A 19,125-nucleotide genomic window follows, 5' to 3' on the forward strand; every position below is an offset into this window, starting at 1 on the left:
AGTGCTGCTCCGTGAGGTACAAAAGCAAAGCACAAAACAGACTTGTGCATTTGAATCATGCCTGTGTGCATTTTATGCTAGTTTCCCCTTTAATACTTTGGGAACGAATTGTTTCAAAGACGCACACATGAATATCCCCCAACGCGTATATTTATTTGGCTATATATTCCACAGGATTTATATCCTGCTTGATTGTAATAAAGCCTCAGAGCTGTTTACAAAAAGGAACAGTGACATTCTCAGTTAGAAACTATTTTAAACATTCAAAAAATAAAATAAAATCGACAATAAGCTAAAAACCGGATTAAGTCACCTGTCAGCATTCTATACACACAGGCTAAATCAGGCATAGGCCAACTCCGGCCCTCCAGATGTTTGGGACTACAATTCCCATCATCCCTGACCACTGGTCCTGTTAGCTAGGGCTGATGGGAACTGTAGTCCCAAACATCTGGAGGGCTGGAGTTTGCCTATGCCTGGGCTAAACTCATATACACATGAGGCACAACAGGGAGGTTTCATGGTTCACCGAACCTCTCTCCGAATACTTACAAGGAAAGGAGATGGGAGATATTCCTACATTTCAAAAGAAATACTCCTACTTGGTATTCCTGTCAGCCATGTGGTCTTTCAGTACACTCAACTCCCCATCCCACATTTTCCCATATTTATTTTCCAATTTAATATTCTGTGGCTACTCATCATACCCAATCCACATGAGCTGCTCAGAAGGTTTTTGCACTGCTTCAAACCTCGGGCTTTTGACCTATAAAGCCTGAAAACGGCTCAGGACTGCAGTACCTCAAGGACAGCCTCTCCCCGTATAAACTGACCCAGACACCGCATTCATCCTCTGATCCATCCTCTGATGGCAACACGAGAACGGGCCTTTTCTGCAGTGGTTCCCATCTGTGAAATGCTCTGGCGCCTTCATTATACATCTTTAGGCAAAAGCTCTACTCTTCAACCAGGCCTTAGGCTGATTAATATTCTACAGGCTTTTAAATGTGTTTGGCTGGGCTGGGGTGGGGTGGGTTTACTGTTTTGCTTTGCTTTTGTTCTAACTATTCATTTATGCATTTATCTTCTGTCTTTATCTTATGAACTGCCCTGAGATCTTTCGATGAAGGGCGGCAAAGAAATATAAATAAATTAAATAAACAAAACATGTGGATGCTTTCTCTTTTTTCTTCTGGCTCCATTTCTGTAGGAATTCATCACCTGTGTTTGCTATTTAGAGGGAGTGATCAGCCCTGAGATGCCTAAACATGTTTATGTGTTGCGGCAGCAGAGCATAAAGATTAGTTTTTCGGGGTCAGGGCATATGCAGAAAGAGAAGATGGAATGGTGCTTTGAACCTCAACCTAAGGCAATTATTTTTTTCCAAAATAAAAATGGTTACATTCTGAATTGAGCAAATGTGTGTGGGGTCAGCAACGTTGGTTCTGCCTACTGAATCCTACCTTGCGCCACAAAGAAAGCATTTCAAATGGTGAGCTGGTTGTGGCTTGCAGTGATTATTATTGCTGGTTCTTAATTATCTGCCCTTCACCCTAAGGTCCCAGGGCAGATTGCAACAATTGAAAACAAAACATTAAGAACAGTTTAAAACAAAAATCAGAAAAGTAGGGTGGAAGTCGCAAAACTACAAAATAAGAGCTGGTTACTTGTAGTCTTGGGGACTGCAAGGAAGGAAGACCAAAAAACCAGATATTTGGCCTTACATTTCTTCTGGGGCATTTATTTATTTTTAAAATGCTCAAAGCCATGTGGCCTTTCCTGTCCCACCAACTTTTATATTTCTGCCCCATACTGGTCCCTTCCAATTCTACTATTCTATGATTCTATTTGAATTCAGAGAAGGTCTGCAAACATTTCTGTCAACCTACTGTTTTCTGGCCGATCAGCTCTCTGCAGCTACAACAAAGAAGTCCCTCCCATGTTTCTCTAAGGAGAAAAACTATGCGAATTATCAAGTTAGTCCCTGTAGGAAAGCGCTTCATGCCGTTGTTGTGTGAGGCCTGTCCAGCACAGCCACTCATAGCAGATGCAGGAGGAGTCAGGACTGCTTCAGAAACAGCCTGCTGTTGTCATATTAACTTATCAGACTAAGGTACTGGTTCTGAGCCAAAGCTGTTTCTCTGAAGCCCAGAGAAGCAAGAGGGTGTTTTGAACTCTGCACATGAGCAAATATTATTACGTCACATATTTTTAGAACTGAGCCATACATTGCAAATATGTTCTGACTGCAAACTTTTTTTTTTGTCTATTGGTTGGAAGACTCTGTTCTTTTAACTTCAAGAAAAAAGTTTCGAAAACGAATAGTTAAATTGATTTTGCATGAGACAAAAACGACATGCAACGGGAAGCAAGTTGTCCTCACGTTTTAAAAGATTTTGTGTGTGTGTAGGGTGGGTTTTTCCAGTAATGGATATGCAGGCACAATGAATGCATAAGTTCAAAAATGTATGTCATGTGGTAAGGCTTACTTTCTAAATAAGAGTTTTGACATTTTGATGTACAGAGAATAATGGATAATCAGGGTGGGGGGTGGAAGGGGAGATAAGAGAGGATGAAACCATGGCACTCTGCACACGGGACACTTTCCTAAATAAGTGCTGTACTAATCCTATTGTGATAAAAGCAGCAAGATTAAAAATTGCAGCCAATTAACAGTTTTACCAAGTAAAAATGTTACCAACTGCTGTGCAGAAGTGGATGTGGGACTGCGTCGTATCTATGGGCTGTTGGCTTGTGCAAGAAAAGTGACAACTTTACAGTTATCAGCTCTCCAATCCTTTGGAATAAACATGGCTATGCGATCAGTAGGAGTAATGTTGCATTTTCCCTGCTACATAAAAGAACTGGCATACTATAATTCTATCAGATCCAAATATACCGGTAAATTGCATAATAAAAGCCTGGAAGCCCTTTTATCCTGGTTAATGAAAAATGAATTGTTAGATTTATTCAGTGTAGCTCTTCCTACTGGATCCCAAACCATGCCACAGTTGATAATAAAGACATACTTTCAGAAATAAAGAGGACTACCTACAATTTTAGTACATTTTAGTACAGTGGTACCTCTGATTAAGAACTTAATTTGTTCCGGAGGTCCGTTCTTAACCTGAAACTGTTCTTAACCTGAAGCACCACTTTAGCTAATGGGGCCTCCTGCTGCCACTGCACGATTTCTGTTCTCGTCCTGAAGCAAAGTTTTTAACCCAAGGTACTGGGTTAGCAGAGTCTGTAACCTGTAGCATCTGTAACCGGAGGTACCAGGCTGTGGTGGCTCAGACTCTTGAAATATGGCAACCCTCATATGGGCAACCTCCCCCCCAAAAAAGCTCAAAGTTGTTCTGTTTGATCTTTAAAGTATTGATTTCTTAATTTTGGGTTCAAAAAAATAGGGGTCATCTTATACATGGAGCACCTTACACACGGAAATACAGTATATAACCAACTCCAGAAACAAGTTTCTACAATATCAGGGAAGACTGCAGCCCCAGCCCTAGGTCCAATCTACCCCCCCTTTTTTTTCCAGTTTCGCACCAGTATAAAACTCCCACTTCCCTTCAATTAATTAGCCAGACAGGTAATGATGGATGTGGGGAAATGGCCACAATTTATCATTACCCACACTAGAGGCCACTTCAGTCTCAAAACCAGGTCTGAGCCCATACTGGAATAGGTCTGGGACTAGGTAATCATTTTCACTCAAGAATAGCTGCAGCTGCTCCACCATCAACCTCTGAATCAACCAATAGTGTGTTTGCAACCAGGTGGCAGCTATCACAGGCTTATTGGTCCTGGGGGAGGGGGTCCTTTAGCAGTGGCCACACAACTGCCTCTTTCAGGATACTGGGCACCACTGCTTGTGCAAAGATACATTAACCATACCCTGGACCCACCTGGTCAAGCACCAGAATCCTAGATTTTATTAACCACGAGGAGCAGGGACCCGGAGGGGAAGCAGAGGGTGGCAAAGCAGCAAGCGCTGTTCCTGCTTTCAGCTCCCCACTCCTCTTCTTGTTGCTTTTAAAACAAAGGTGTTTTAAAGGTGTTGTGCGGCACCTACTCCTGCACAACAAGATTCAAAACCTCATCCTGCTGGAAAACAATCACTTCTGTTTCCATTGAAATAAAAAATTTAAGGTCTTATATATATACCGGTAATAAATGTTCATAAATGTTCCAAGCAAACACGTACATAAATATATAAACCACATGTCTGAAGCAGCACAGGAAAACAGTCCTGAAACCATTTTGAATCCCAAGCTGACCAAGTGCTACTCTGCAAGGAGGGAGGGGGTGAGGAAATCTTCCCATTGTCTCAGGAATTAAGAAACCACCATCTCAAAGGAATGGGTACCAGGAAAGGCAATCAGCTAAGGCATTATCAGATAACCTAGCAGACAGGAAAAACAACAACATTCAAATTTCTGTTGTAGACCACCTTTTATGTCATGTAGGTATGATGTTTGTGGGGGTGGTCTTGGGTTACATCCCTTCTGTGATGTATGTATGATGTATGGAGGGGTGGTCTTGAGTTTCAGGGCAGGGAATTTAAAATGTCTATATAAGGGCAGGCACACCTTGGTTCTGGGTCCTCCTCCTTCTCCTGCGTGTGAGGGGAGGACCTTGTTGCAACTGTTCAATAAAGATCACGCTTACTAGCTGCTTTGCTTCTCAATATTCTCTGGTTGGCCTCTGTTATTTTCTCTGACCAATGGAGAACCTACAAAGGACTCTATAAGGGCTCTTGTGTCCCCCATAAGGGAATAAGGGCAGATTTTTGTTTATTACACCATTGTGTGGGAAAACAGGGGTGTTGTGTGGGAAAACATCTGCCCCTCTGGAAACAAGGCCCTCGGACATTGAAATGAGTTTCCCAGGGGGCATTTGAGGCAGAATGGTGGCAGCAGTACCCATGTGTATGGCGTAAGACACTTCTCCTCCTACATCCTGGCACAGAGATGATGGCTGGCACCTGTGTTTGACTTCCCCACAGAGCCTGGAACTAGGACATGGTTCAAAAGACCAGCGGCACATACTCCAGAGCACCCAAAAATGGCGCCCCTGGTAGTGTACCTTTGGCTGGGTGGAGGTGTCCCACCACCAGCATGCTAAAAAGCTAAACACAAAGGAAGGAGTCGTGCCTTTAGCGTTCACTGTGAACTTGCAAGCTCAGTCTTTTGACAATGGGGAAATCAGTCTAGTGTTCTCTCTTTTCATCACAGAATTAAGTACTTCTGCATACCTTTGGCAATACACACACACACCTACTACTACTTTATTTTGGGTGGCTAAATTGCAGACTCAACCACCCCAGCTCACCACTGGAGGGAATGATAAGAATTATTAAACAAGGACTGCAAAATTTAAGCAGCTGAGTGCTTTTCCAGAGCACAAATCCTGGGTGAGGGATGGGGGTGGGGAAGACAAAGGAAAACTGAACAAATCAACAGCAGTTAATATCCTTTCTTCCCTGACTAGGGAAGAAAGCTTCCCGCCAGGCCCTTCTGCCTTCTACAGCTCAATGTGTAGCTATCAGAATTGACAGTAGTGTCGGAACCCACAAGTTGTGGACTCATTTAAATTTTCCTTACATGAGTGATTTCCCAATTGAGAAAACACTATACATTTTTTTAATGGAATGGAATAACATTAATTGGTTGAGATGGGGAGTAAGTTCTGAATTAAGCACTGCATAAGTAATTCACATCTTTCCATCTGGTAAGCCTCCTCCAGAACTGAGGGGAAAACAAAACAAACCTCTAAACCGAAATGTAATGGATACTAGCCCTGTTCAGCGGTTAAGCATGGTTAAGGAATGCCAATGTGAGTAGTGGGAAAATTGACTGGCCCGATCCTGACATTCCCTGTGGATGCCCAGTAACAACAATGTGGAGGCCTCTACATACTTTCAGCTGAATGTCCTTACAGTCATACCTCGGGATGAATACGCTTCGGGTTAGGCAAATTCGGGTTGCGCTCTGCGGCAACCCGGAAGTAACAGAGCGCATTACTTCTGGGTTTTGCCGCACGCGCACGCGCAGACTGTCAAAATGACGGTCTGCGCATGCGCAAAAGCACCAAAACGTGACCCGTGCACGCGCAGACACAGGTCGTGTTCGCTTTGGGATGCGAACGGGGCTCCGGAACGGATCCCGTTCGCATCCCGAGGTACCACTGTAGTTGTCCACTTCAAATTTTCCTGCTTTGTTTGTTTGTTTGTTTGTTTGTTTGTTTAATATCAGGGGATGCCCACCTTCTGGAAAAAAAAACTCTTATAGGCATATGGTGCTGGAGGAGACTCTTGAGAGTCCCATGGACTGCAAGAAGATCAAACCTGTCCATTCTGAAGGAAACCAGCCCTGAGTGCTCACTGGAAGGACAGATCGTGAAGCTGAGGCTCCAATACTTTGGTCACCTCATGAGAAGAGAAGACTCCCTGGGAAAGAACCTGATGCTGGGAAAGATTGAGGGCACAAGAAGAAGGGGACGACAGAGGACGAGATGGTTGGACAGTGTTCTTGAGGCTACCAGCATGAGTTTGACCAAACTGCGGGAGGCAGTGGAAGACAGGAGTGCCTGGCGTGCTCTGGTCCATGGGGTCACAAAGAGTCGGACATGACTAAATGACTAAACAACAACACCCTGCAACAAAACAGTCACAACTCATTTTGATGGCTACAATAAAATACGCCTTTCAAGCCAAATTTCACCAACGGGAGGGGACGCTGTGGGCACCAGGGAATTCCCCTGCAGGCACTGTTTTGGTGACATATACTGGTTTATGTACTGCTTAATATAAACAATCTCTAAGCAGTTTGCCAAAGAAATTGCAGGGCCATCTAAGGTTGAGGTCATAAAGTCATAGAATTGTAGAGCTGGCTCCATTTCCCAAGAATATCTAGACCAACCGCCTACATGGAATCTCAACTAAAGCATCCATGGCAGATGGTCACCCAACCTCTGCTTAAAAATCTCTAATGAAGGAGAGTCCACCACCTCCCGAAGAAGCCCGTTCCACTGTCAAACAACTCTTAGCATCAGAAAGTTCTTCCTGTCTGGGGTCGGGGCCGATATAGCCTTTACACACATTGGCTTTCCCTATTCAGGCATAACATTTGGGAAAAGTTCAAATTTAATTAATAGCTCTAGAATCTGAATGGCTTTAAAATGAATATTCATTTACCGGAAGCTGTGTTGATCACTGGCATTTTTTAAGCACATACTTAAAAGCTACACCCATAATTTTTATGGTCTACCCCAAATTTCTCTTGCCTTTTATACTGAATTTGTCTGTCTGTCTGTGTGTGTGTGTGTGTGTGCAGCACTACTGAAAGTGCAACCCAAGGAATGGCCATCAAACAACGTACAGAACATTGTTCTGACCTTTCCCATTTCGAAACTGAAATCAGGAGAATTTATCCCTAATCGCAAAAACCTTTCATTGCTATAGATCAATGAACACAGTCAGGGATGCCAACTTGAATAAAATATGGGGGGAGGGAAAGTAAGCCCCGCCCTACATAACCGATCACAAGACGCAGTACATACACACAATTTAAATGGCTATGCCCATCAACTTGGGGGAGCCTGGCCCACTCAAATATTTTATTCAGGGGCCTAAGGGACCTCGGCCCTTGGAGTTGGCTCCTATGAATACAGTTCACTGTTCCTATATAAATCATCTAAATGATCAGGACAACCAACTGCATTCAAGTATTTAAAAAAGACATATCCTTTCTGGGATCTACCATTTAAGTGTGAAATTAGGGGCAATGTATTTAGACCTTCTCTGCGATAAAACAAAACAAAAGCCTTCTCTGCACTGGAAAGCTGAAACGTCAAGGCTAACGGAAAGTAAGAATGTTTATTATGCTTACTGGGAAGAGATACCGTAGTCTCTGAAGTGGTAGAAGGGACTATAAATTGGAACAGCCAAGCAAATTCATTGTAAATACTTCTGGCTGAACTATAATCCAACTTAACTTCTCCCAGAGTAACTACACTCAATCGATCTGTCTCAGAATCCTTTGGCTCTGAGGCCAATAAACAATTTCATGTTCCCCATAAAAAGCAGAGGGTACTTTTCTATGTTTCTAATACCTCTGTCCTCACACAAAGGGCCACTGCTTGTGTCCCAAGAGAAAGGGGACACAATTGTGCCCCTGGACATTCTCTCCACAGGAGATACCACAGTTTTCTAAATTTTCACTAAACAGCAAATTATTAATAGCAGCAGCAATTAACCCATTTATCTAATTATGCTCACAACGATCCTGTGGTGAATGTTACTCTGAGAGTGACTGACCCAGTAACCTCTGTGGCTGAGTGGTGATTTGAACCTGGGTCTTCTGGTTCTTAATCTAAAAATTACAGCACACTGCCATTCAGTTATGCTCTTCTTTTAGGGCACAGGTCAAGTCCGAGGATTAAGAAGACCTCCCATCAGGTCTTCTTTATATCTGAAGAAGGACCTGAAACCCCAAGAGCTCCAGTGCTTAGTCACAACATTTATTATAGAAGGCGTTGCCAGCATCTCTCCAAAAAGCACAACCAGGACACTGCTTTACAAAGGACCAGAAACACCAGGGACAGGGACAGGCCCTTCAAATAGGGCAGGCTAAAATCCCCATACAGTGGTACCTCAGGTTAAGTACCTAATTCGTTCCGGAGGTCCGGTCTTAACCTGAAACTGTTCTTAACCTGAAGCACCACTTTAGCTAATGGGGCCTCCTGCTGCTGCCGTAGCACAATTTCTGTTCTCATCCTGAAGCAATGTTCTTAACCCGAGGTAATATTTTTGGGTTAGTGGAGTCTATAACCTGAAGCGCATGTAACCTGAAGCGTATGTAACCCGAGGTACCACTGTATTGCAATCCAAGAAATGCAGTCCAACAAATTTTGGCAGAAACAAATTTATATTGTGTTTTTCTATGAACTTAGTTACCAGCAGTGAAGCTGAAGTGGCCAAACTGGATTCCGGTCCTGGCATGGCACAGTAAGAGAAAGGGTTGACGCTCCTCAGAAGAACCCCAATTGGTTTGCAGTATGTATGTAAAATCCTGCCAACCTAGCAGTTCGAAAGCACGTCAAAGTACAAGTAGATAGATAGGTACTGCTCTGGCGGGAAGGTAAACGGCGTTTCCGTGCGCTGCTCTGGTTCGCCAGAAGCGGTTTAGTCATGCTGGCCACATGACCCGGAAGCTGTACGCCGGCTCCCTCGGCCAATAAAGCGAGATGAGTGCCGCAACCCCAGAGTCGGTCACGACTGGACCTAATGGTCAGGGGTCCCTTTACCTTTATGTATGTAAAAGCATACTCCATTAGGGGGGAAACATATTCAAAACCCACACAAAGGTCACAAGTTCATGTAGCTCAGGAGGAGGCAACATGGGACTCACCGTTGGCGTGTTACATCTCCTCTCACTCCTTACCTACGGCCATGGCGGCTGAGTCGAATGAGAGTTGGAGGCCACCATGCTGTAGCTGCTGCTGCTGAAAACTTGCTACTGAGATAATGTGGCTCCTTCCTACTATCTCATTCTCCCTGTTTTTCCTGGCAATAACATGGATGCTGATCATCACACCTACAGAGTTTTCTCCAACAAAGTGGAGTGGGAGGGAGGCTTGGAGTGAGTCGATGACATGCCACCCATTTTATATTTCTAGGCTATGCGAGAGAGAATGAACAAGAAGACACAGGGATGCTGTTTTGGGTGGCAGCCACTCCTCCTCCTCCTCCACAATGTCTAGTTTCACGCAAACATTTTATTAAAAAGGGGGAGGGAGCAATGCAAAGAATAAATCGGACGCAGGTTCACTCCATCTGCAATACTATATATATATATATATATATATATATATATATATATATATGTATAATTGAAGAATATATTATGCTTGCTTGTGTTCTCTGTCTTTTTTTTCTTTCCATTTTTTGCTGGATCAAATCAAACAGACAATGGAAATGAGTTCTGCTGTCTCACTATGCCTCCTGGATATCAAGTGGTAAGTTCGGAACTGAGGACTACACTTTTTAAATGCAGACTCTAAAATAAACAATTCCAGGCTTTAAAAAAGAAAGGAAGAAAACCCACCCTATTTATCTCTCTGCAAAATGAGCTGCCAGCGCCAATAGCCGTTGTGCAGAGACTGGGTGCAGTGCTAGAACAACAGACCCGAGGAGGAAATCATTCAACTGCAACAATTCAACTGGAGTTGCAGAATATGTTCCTTTGATTCAGTTCCATCTAATTTCTGAAGTCTCTTGAGGTTGCAAACCTGGGTCGCCTTGTGCCTGAACACCTAGGATGCCTTCATTTACTTACCTATTTTTGGGAATTAGATCTTGTCCTCAGTATAAATTCACATGGTGCCTTGCAAAATTTCAAAACAAATCAAAACCTTATTAGGGCAACACTGGAGATGATGAAAGCAGATTCCCTATGTGAAAACACACACCTGCTCTAATCATGTAGATAGAAAGTGGTTTGAAGGGTCAACCCTCAATAGCAAAAAGGAGGCATGGTTGAGGTTGAAAACTGCAGAGACTTCTCCAAAGATTACTTTCCCACAAATGCTGATATAAAAAAAGCTGTAAAACAGAAGTGTGTTCTCAGGAACAGAATACCGTATTTTTCGCTCTATAAGACGCACCAGACCACAAGACGCACCTAGTTTTTGGAGGAGGAAAACAAGAAAAAGAATATTCTGAAACTCAGAAGTCAGAACAGCAAGAGGGATCACTGCGCAGTGAAAGCAGCGATCCCTCTTGCTGTTCTGGCTTCTGGGATAGCTGCGCAGCCTGCAATCGCTCCATAAGACGCACACACATTTCCCCTTACTTTTTAGAAGGGAAAAAGTGAGTCTTATAGAGCAAAAAATACGGTACTTTGGAAGAGGGCTGTAAGATGGTAAACTGCAATCCTGACCCATGTGTTTCTTTTATTTCTTAAAATAGACCACATACTCCTCCTATTTTCTGCTTGATTGGGGCAGATCCGACCTGCCTCTGTCACATCTAGTATGGCCCAGATTATATAAATCCTATCCTAAAATCTTGCAACTCACCCACCCCTTGTCTGCTTTTTGAATTTGTGTTTTGTGTTGTATGCTGAATGCATTTTACATTTTTACTGGAGTTTTTATGTAAACTGCCCTGTTTTTTTTTTTTTTAAATGAAGGGTGGCACTGAAATCCTATAACTAACTACAGTGGTACCTCGGGTTAAGTACTTAATTCGTTCCGGAGGTCCGTACTTAACCTGAAACTGTTCTTAACTTGAAGCACCACTTTAGCTAATGGGGCCTCCTGCTGTTGCCGCACCGCTGGAGCACGATTTCTGTTCTCATCCTGAAGCAAAGTTCTTAAGCTGAAGCAATATTTCTGGATTAGCAGAGTCTGTAACCTGAGGCGTATGTAACCCGAGGTACCACTGTACATACTGTATGAATTAGTCCATAGTGCTCCCTGCTCCCAAAAACACAGTCAAACACATCTTTAGGTTCCTCTAGGGGGAAGCCCCACTGGAGTAAGGGGAACTTGTGTTTAACAGACTACTGTATTTTAATATTTTGTTTGAAGCCGCCCCGAGTGGCTGGGATAATAATAGTAATAATAATAATAATAATAATAACAGTGGTACCTCGGGTCAAGTACTTAATTCGTTCCGGAGGTCCGTACTTAACCTGAAACGGTTCTTAACCTGAAGCACCACTTTAGCTAATGGGGCCTCCTGCTGCTGCCGTGCCGCTGGAGCACGATTTCTGTTCTCATCCTGAAGCAAAGTTCTTAACCTGAAGCACTATTTCTGGGTTAGCGGAGTCTGTAACCTGAAGCGTATGTAACCTGAAGCGTATGTAAGCTGAGGTACCACTGTATTATTACTAGGCAACTGTCAACATATAGTTGCACACTTAATGAGAGTTCTTGTTATAGTCTGTTCCTGCAGGATGGGTAAAATGCAATGTTTTCAGATGGGAGCATCTGCTGCAAAAGAGACAGTTCTTCCTACTAAATGACTCCTTCTTGGACATGTGCATTAATCAGGACCTAAGGAGATTTGTTTGCCTAGACAACATGCGCATGGACAAACGTGTGACTGGAAGCAGCTCCTCTCCAACTGCATCCCTTCTCTATTTGTCTTTGTCTATTCAACTGCAAGCCTGCATATAGGACTGTCCCTAATCTTAAGTACCGCACCATACTTTGTTTTGAAAACGCCACAGAATTAACAATAATTTTTAGGGGGGAAAGGTGCTGGTACTCACCGTGAAGTTGTTACAGCAAGGGCCACACTTTTGACATTGGGGAATGGAAAGGTACTGCGTACCCTTGAGTACCCGATAATAATATTGGGCTTTATCCAGCACTGCACAAATGGGGTTCCACTCACACTAAAGGACATTGCTCCTCCTCTCCCCATACACCCCCAAAATCTGTTTTGGAGGATCCCCCAACCCTCTGGGGCAAAGGGGCATAGTAGGATGGGCAGTTGCAGGGGATAAGGGAGAAGTTCTATTGTGCAGGCAGAAGTGGAATGGCAGTGTTGGATACAGATGATGATGATGATGATGATGATGATGATGATTACAACTAAACACATGCTTTCACACATGCACACTAGGTTTATAGCATAGAAATGGGAACAGAAGTATCTGAAGTAATAATCTGGCAAGGTTTTAATGTCCTAAGTAAAAGTAAAGGGACCCCTGACCATTAGGTCCAGTCGTGACCGACTCTGGGGTTGCAGCGCTCATCTCGCTTTACTGGTCGAGGGAGCCGGCGTACAGCTTCCGGGTCATGTGGCCAGCATGACTAAGCTGCTTCTGGCAAACCAGAGCAGCGCATGGAAACGCCGTTTACCTTCCCGCCGGAGCAGTACCTATTTATCTACTTACACTTTGACGTGCTTTCAAACTGCTAGGTTGGCAGGAGCAGGGACCGAGCAATGGGAGCTCACCCCGTCGCGGGGATTCAAACCGCCGACCTTCTGATTGGCAAGTCCTAGGCTCTGTGGTTTAACCCACAGCGCCACCAGCGTCCCACATAAATTAATGTAAGTATAAGCAAAATGGTGAACAATCTTGCTGACGTAAGAAAGACATGTAATGTGCCATTTTCTTCTAGCTTTCTTACTTATTGTTTTTGCTGGGTGGGTGGTGGTGCCTCTCAGTTCTACCACCTGATTCCCTCCACACAATATGATATGCTGGAGACAATCCTTGTGTCTCCCAACATTTAGCTATTTTTCTCTGAATGCTTACCTGGCGTGTCTGCTGGCAGATACACCAAATTAAAAGGAGATTCTGAATAAACATCAGGAAGAACTTTAGCTGAGACTCCTGCATTGCAAAGGGTTTGACTAAATGACCCTTGGAATACCTTCCAACCCTACAATCCTATGATTCTAAAGTATCCTTACACATAAAGGAAACATTTGTGAGGGTAGCACAATCCTAAATGTTTATTCAGAAGTAAGTCTCATGAAGTTCAGTGATGCTTAAAGGTAAAGAGTAAAGGGACCCCTGGCCGTTAGGTCCAGTCGTGGACAACTCTGGGGTTGCAGAGCTCATCTTGCTTTACTTGCCAAGGGAGCCAGCATGACAAAGTCGCTTCTGGCATTTACCTTCCCATTTACCTTCCTGCTGGAGCGGTACCTGTTTATCTACTTGAACTTGACGTGCTTTTGAACAGCTAGGTTGGCAGGAGCAGGGACCGACCAACGGGAGCTCACCCTGTCGCGGGGATTCGAACTGCCAACCTTCTGATCAGCAAGCCCTGGGCTCTGTGGTTTAGACCACAGTGCCATCCGCATACCTTTCAGGGATGCTTACTCCTTAGTAAATGTGCACAGGACTTTAGTCTAAAAGGCTTCTTTAAACACAAAGGGCGGTATTTAAGTTTTTATCAAAGCAGATCCACTGAAATCAATCATGCCAAGCAACAAACCCTCAGAGATGTACCTTAATCTAGGAAGGATGATCTAGATACCTAGATTAGGCATCTTTCATCACACTAAACGCAGTACTGTATTGGTTTTCTGGTAGTCATAATATCAAAGGGTCTACCTGTAAGTATGACTTAGTTGGCTATCACCCATTCAAGTGATAGAAAAGCCACAGCTGTATTCCATTAATCTGTTTCCACAGTTCTCTTCAGACACAAAAAATCTTCCATATTTTGAAGAGCCCAGTGGCAATTCTTAACAGTTTCCTTTCACTAGCATGATTTCTGGATGCTCGTCAATAGTAGAAGTAATGGAGATAAGAATGTACTATCTAACCTCACTCTGAATCAATCAAATGTTATCCACGGTGATTCTACAAAGATGCATCAGGACTCATGCAAGCATTATCAGTGGTTCATCTGGGTGTCAAGGACAAAGGAGGGCTTTATGTTGACTAAAGGGACAGCAACTGATAAATCACTTTGAGAAAGCAGGAGACTAAAGTCTAATAATCCTACGTATAAAACCCTATACCAATGTAAGTAGGAGTAAGTCTCACTATTCCTGCATAGGCATGTACAGTATATGATTACTGTGTGAATTTGTAAGCTATACCCTATGTTGAAAAACCAATACCATATGTTGTTTTGGGTTGTTGTTGTTGCTGTTGTTCGTTCAGCTGCCACTGACTAGGTGTGAGATTTTAGAAACCAGCTTTCTCTTTGTATATTTCAATGTATACATCACCATGAATTTTACATCGTAAAAGAGGACAGATTTTGCAGTCTAGAAATCAGGACAGAGGAGACAAAAGCAACAGTTGCAAGTAGGATTGAAACAGGGGAAGAACACACGTTAATTTCAATTACACAAATTCAACCATTAGCTACAGTAGATATAATTTATACATTGCTTAATTCCAAAAACCAGCCTAGACAGCATCTTAAAAAGCAGAGACATCAGCTTGCCGACAAAGGTCCATATAGTTAAAGCTATGGTTTTCCCAGTAGTGATGTATGGAAGTGAGAGCTGGACCATAAAAGAAGGCTGATCGCCAAAAAACTGATGCTTTTGAATTATGATGCTGGAGGAAACTCTTGAGAGTCCCATGGACTGCAAAAAGATCAAAACTCCCCATTCTGAAGGAAATCAGCCCTGAGTGCTCACTGGAAGGACAGATCGTGAGGCTGAGGCTCCAATACTTTGGCCCCCTGATGAGAAGAGAAGACTCCCTGGAAAAGACCCTGATGCTGGGAAAGATTGAGGGCACAAGGAGAAGGGGACAACAGAGGACGAGATGGTTGGACAGTGTTCTCAAAGCTACCAGCATGAGTTTGACCAAACTGCGGGAGGCCGTGGAGGACAGGAGTGTCTGTCCTGCTCTGGTCCATGGACATGACTAAACGACTAAACAACAACAATTCCAAAATAGGCTTCTAAGCAGTTTGCAAGTACAAAAACTAATGACACATACTTTAAACTATAAACATCCATGATTAAAACACAAACTAAAACAACCTGATTGAAACATGAAAATATAAACATCAATATTTAAAATATGCACTAAAACAGTCCCATGAAAACAGCACAGGGATGGGGACTTTGTGATTGTTTCAAAGATGGCACTTTAAAAAAAATGCTTGAAAAATGGGCTTTGGGGATGGATTTGAAAATAAGTAAGAGAGGTGGCCTCAAACAGATGTTCTGGGAGGCAATTCCAGGGATAAGAGGCAGCAAAGGATAAAGGGTGAAGTTATTTATATACACAACACGTAATGTCTTTACATAATGCATGATGGTATTTTTATGCTACTGGGAATATATCTTAAACTATTTCAAAAGCACTCATTCTCAGTCGAGAGTGGTGCAAATGAATACAGCCATTTCTGTCCCATGGTTGACCTACGATAGTTCTTTCTGTGTTTCAAGTATGAAAGAAAGTGCTCCTCTTTACCATTTGTTTCAAAAATGGCAAGATAACATTCAAAAAGCAATGCTGACATTTGGAAAGCATGTCACCAACTTGATCATTATTTGGGTAATGATCATTTTGGCCATAGATTTGCTGTCTGCATATATACATGTTAGAATAACATGAAAGCATGTTTGAAAGCTGATGAAGAGGCAGTGCTATTTTTCTGGAAAACAGGTGCTGGAACCCACCCTGAATGCCTCCCTTGTTCTCTTATAACGGCAATGGCACCCACCTGAGAGGTGCCAGAACTGAGTTCTGTTGAGTTCTGGCTGAAAAACAGGATAGGTATATATTACTGCCCTTACTCTAGGGGTCATTTAATCACTGGGCATGGACATATCCACAGGAAAACAGAGCTGCTTCCTGTCTGCCCATCTCTATGACAGATTAATCCACTGGCACTCAAATCCAAGACATGCCAACTTCATTTTAAAAGGGAGTGGGGTTTCTCAGTTGTTTATGTTGTGTAGCTCACTGGTCTTCCACTGGCAGATCAGGACCCATTAGTGGGTCAGGGCCTGATCCAAGATGAGCCAAGATAGCACCACCCCCACCATGTTTGGGTTAAATGTGGGTCCTGGATTTGAAAAGGCTGGATTTGAAAAGATATCTGGTGCAATTGGATGGTGTATGTACTTTGCCATGGCCTCCAACACATGAAATTTATTCCGGGTGCTACTAAAGTGTGATAAAACACCATTATACAAATTAATGACAGAGCACACAACTCAGTTCCAGCCTCCTCTAGATCTTTATTTACAGTATTGGAGCGTGACATGCCAAATGACACCCATCAACAGTGTCTTCAACTGGTCAAGCTTCTTAATTAGTGATTTTGCCCCATGGTAGCTGTCAATCACTTACAGCTTGATCTCTGGGGCTATACTGTCATGTATGAAAATGAATTTTCCTTAATTATCCAGTCCTGTCATCTGGAAATGACAGAACCAACTCTGCTGGTGCAACAGAACATTGAGGTTGCAGCAATGGCCAATCATGTTGTTCACCAAATCATCTGGAGAGAAAGCTATGACCGCCTTTGGATCATGAGAGAGCAAACTCCATGCTTTTACCAAAGACTAGACCAAACAAATCAGATGCTTTTAAATTAGTGGCCTTTCCATGTTACTGAAATGGGGTACCAAAGATTCATCTATAAAGTACATAGCAGTACCGGAGTCAAGACTGGAAGAAATTCCTAAATGCAAATATTCAGTGATTTCAGAGACAAAGTAGTGAGTCTAAATAAATCAGTATACACTTAAAGGTGCAAAAAGCACAGCATGAGAAAATATAGCATGCCTTGATTGGATCATCTGTTTCACAGGGGAGTGACACAAAGAGATGTCAGACATTTCTTTAGAGTGCTAAATGTCTTCAGCTCCATTGCCAATGCTCTCTCTTATCACTTTTAGCTATCCTTACCCCGTAGAATATTTAATATACTGAAGTGTACTGGCACAGCCTCACAACTGAAATATCTGAGCTATATATTTCTATGCTTGATTTTTTTAAAAACATTTTAAAATGTGTCCACAAAATAAAACAAAGAGTTAACAGTCTACCAATTGCCACCTGAAAGGCAAAGCACACTCTGTTCAGTCTTGCAGGTGATGTACGCAAGTTCAAGGTCAACATTTAATTCATGCAACCTGATCCAGAATCCCCCTGAGCTATTTTACCACACTTCTGTACTATGCAAAACCATGTTTCAGAATTTGGCAGGCAAGCTGTTCTGTCTATCAGAATAATTTACAGATGGTGTCTATGTGACACAACATATTTATTGTGCAATATTCTTAGGCTATGTAATTTTCCCTGCGGCTAACATTGCCTGTTTGTTTGGCAAAAGGTAGATGAAATTACTTGCACTTCCAAAACTATTCATTCACAAAATTGCTTCTTGGGAAAAAAAACCCCAACAGACTAAAGAATAATAATCAAGACAGGTAGAAACACTGTCTCCTGTATAACACACAAGACAAAACACACTGAATTGGATCTTTGATCGCAGGTGCTATTTTTGACCTTCCATTTTGCTGGTGATGTTCCTTGCCTTCCCTTCAGTCCACAGTTTTTCTTTCCTTCTTCTTCAATCACACAGTTGCATTTGGGCTTCTGCTTATTTATTATCCTGTTTCTGGACCAAGAACTCAATAAAATGCTTTAGGGGGATTTTTATCTTTATTTTTCCCAGGTAGTTGCATACATAAGTGAACCATTATAATGGAATCAGTTCAGTGAATCAAGTGAATGACAAAGTAAAATGAGTAAAAATGCATCCCAAAGCAACAAGCAGATTACTTATTTCTACCATGCCTTCTTGGTGGTATTTCTATCATTCCTAGGTTTTCTGATGGAGTAGAGAAGTGCCATACCCAGAGACCATGATTCAGAGATGTCACAAGCATTTCCCTTCTGAAAACTTAAAGGTAGGTTTTAAAACTTATTATGCACTGCAGGTCTGACCTAGAAGGTTCTTGGCTACTGCTCGTGATTAATGAGGAGAGCTCAACCATGAACCTGGGTTCCAACGACACTATAAGCCAAACTTTGGCTTAGCTCGGCAAAGCACAGTGGGGGAAAAAGGGCCAGGGAGGAGCAAACTGGCTGTGAGCTCCTCTCTGGGACCCATTTGTGCTGTCTCAGTGAACCACAGCCCAGCCTACTTTACCATGAGAATCAGGCCATAGTTTTAGACTCAGACTATGTTAACAGAAATCAATGGGACTAAAATTCGCTATGATTAACTTGCCCCATTAGTTTCAGTGCTAGCAAAATTCACATAGGAAAATCAAACCCGAGTTAACTCGCCACAGGCCTTTCACTTCCTGAAGGCTAATCTTACCAGTGAAGTAAACATATGAAGATACAAAGTTGGCCTTCCATTTTTGTATGATTTCAGGCCGTCCAAGTGCCCCTATACAGTCCCAGGTTTACAGAAGCCGTCGTGGTTTCTGATTTGATCCCAGAATGTCCCGCTTTTCCTTAAGATGTCCCTATTTTCATCGGAGAAATTTTGGAGGGTATGGAGTTATTTGACCCCCCGAGCCAAGGGGATAAGTAACTATACAACCTTTAGAAGACATCTGAAGACAGCCCTGTATGGGGAAGTTTTTTTAATGTTCAATGTTTTATTATGTTTTTATATATGTTGGAAACCACCCAGAGTGGTTGAGGAGAACCC

The 19,125-nt window shown here is 42.8% G+C and overlaps 1 protein-coding gene across 7 annotated transcripts in view; it reads right to left on the reverse strand.

Moving 5' to 3' along the window:
- Positions 1-19,125, reverse strand: part of PTPRG (protein tyrosine phosphatase receptor type G) — a 548,154-nt gene that overhangs the window by 205,790 nt on the left and 323,239 nt on the right. The gene's annotated exons all lie outside the window — the stretch shown is intronic.

Source organism: Podarcis gaigeae (assembly GCF_964106915.1).
Source record: "Podarcis gaigeae genome assembly, chromosome: 2".
NCBI lineage: Eukaryota > Metazoa > Chordata > Lepidosauria > Squamata > Lacertidae > Podarcis > Podarcis gaigeae.